The following is a 2,350-nucleotide window of genomic DNA, read 5'->3' on the forward strand; positions in this document are numbered from 1 at the left end:
GAGACTTAAGCCGTCTTAAAAGTAAATATGCTATTGGATGATGGTGGTCATTATTATTATAATTACCTGGCACCCTTAATGAAAATGAAATTGCAATTCATTGCCGTAAGTGTAAAATTAGAACTTTCAAAACTGCTACAATATCTTCACAAATTTTGTACCGGACTTTATATGAAATATAAATATTTTACTACAAAACGAAAAAAAAAAATTGCAAAATAATTCAGTTAAAGCATAGGAATAGCTTTGCTTTTTGTAGGAGTAGCTTCATGAAGGTAACAATACAGGTGTTTAGTAATAGTAATGGCAGTATTTTTTTTTTGGAAATATGTCTTTCGAATTCTTGTTCTTGCCAGGTTTGTGGGCAGCTTGCACATCATTTGAAAGGATACTGAAAGACAGAAGTCTTTGCATTGATGAGACAAAGATCCTTCTTGCTGGCTGTGGCTATCTGAGTTCATTAACACTACAATAACCTAATTTTCCAATTTAAAACCAAGGTGCTAATATTAATGAGTACCCGTTCTTCCTGTCACTCTCGATAAAGGGAGCGGAATGAAGAGCAAAACCTCTGGAATCTTTGTAGATCTGGGATCTCTAAAGCAGATACTGGCAGGCACTAACGGAGGAGGTTACTACTGGTTTTCACTGGTTGTTCAGAGTGTGTGTGTGTGTCTGTGTTTTTTGAGGTGGTGTCACGTTTGTTTAATTAGCTTTAGTTACTAGGAGTTTCACTTGGATATTGAAGGAATGTCCTTTTAGTTTTAAGAATTAATAAAAGGGACTTGAAAGAGGACTTTGGAAAGGATAGGTGCAGAGTGGAGGAAACATGGTTGGGATCTAAAACTTATTCAAGGGAGAATCTTATTCACCTTATTTTATTTTTTTTTTTTAATCAGTAAAAATGGGCAAAGGCTGTTACTTGTCCAGTGAAAGCAGAGAGACCAGGGTGGGGTTGAGGTTACTGTGGTGTACTCCCTCCTTTAGGTTACCCTCGTTAGCTGTACAGTATAACGGATAGGAAATGGCAATCTGTCACAATGTCAGTGTATGCACTTTTGAAGCCCAGCTGATGTACTGAGCTTCAGTCCATGTAGACTTGGAGTAACTGTACCCATTATACCAAATATGGGAGACGAGTGAATACATTTAAATGCATACTGAAGGCATAGGCATTAGTGGAAGGGCAAAATCATATATATAAGTGCTCTCCCTCCCCTCTGTTCAGATTTTCTAATTTGCTTTTTAATAGAGGTCTTCAAACTTTGTTAAATATTTGTAATAGATTCCATTATATAAAATAGAATTTTGCATTATTGATTAAACACATTTTCAAATACTTTGATCAGAAAAATTAAAAAATCTTAACAAACTCTGTGTTTGAAAAAATCATTAGAGAATACAGATGTGAATGAAACCGGATTTAACAATGAGTTAACATTTGGTATGTGCCCTTGATATTTTGAGAAAGTTGTCAGTAGTTATCAGCATATATTGAAACAAATTATAGCTGTTGTTGAAATCCCGTGATCTTATTTTCTCTCTCTCTGCCAGTTGTGCTAAAACAGTTGAGAATGTAAAATCACTCAGGTGTTGAGTTGCAGCCACCTCTTGAATAATCTGATGTCTTCAAATATAACTGCTCTGCTGAAAGATGAATGACTTAATAAAAGTCAGCTGAAGGCAGATAGTACCGACACCCCCTCACCCCAAACCATGGGATTTAATACCTGGTACACTTTTACTGTTATTTAACTAGTTGGATTGAAAAATGCCAACAGAGAATCAACAGTAATTACGCTATATAAATTATTGGAAAAATGTGGTGAACATACTGTACTGAACTGCTTTTATTATTAAATGGGAGTGCAGCACCTGAGTCTTCTCTTCTCTGGGTTTTAAATTTTGGTTAGCAGCATTAAGCAAATTACTTTGTATATGAATTCATGTAAAGGAGTAGAGTCCATAAGACCTTTTCTATCTATCTTTTTGCTTCTGTATAAGAATTAAATGTAGATTTCTGTGTTGGGGTGAAGTACACTTCTAATCAAAGTAAGAAGCTTCTTGTGGCAAGAGCAGGCCAGGTCCTCACTGCCTGTAGAATGGAGATTCTTTCAAGTGTTGCTGGGTCTAAACTTTTCACAAAGAATGCAAATTGCAGTTCAGTAACTTGTGTATTTGAAAATAATAATTTTATTTGTTTCCCAAATTTATTGAATTACAATGAATTTTACTTTGTAATTGCAAACATACATAACTGAGATTTTGAAGAATTGCCCTGATTTGGAAGAAGTACAGATTCATTAAAAAAATCAACCAAGTCCCGTTCCCCCCTCAGCCAAAACCAGAC

This window comes from Charadrius vociferus, unplaced genomic scaffold, assembly GCF_000708025.1.
Source record: "Charadrius vociferus isolate BGI_N301 unplaced genomic scaffold, ASM70802v2 scaffold248, whole genome shotgun sequence".
NCBI classification, from domain to species: Eukaryota; Metazoa; Chordata; class Aves; order Charadriiformes; family Charadriidae; genus Charadrius; species Charadrius vociferus.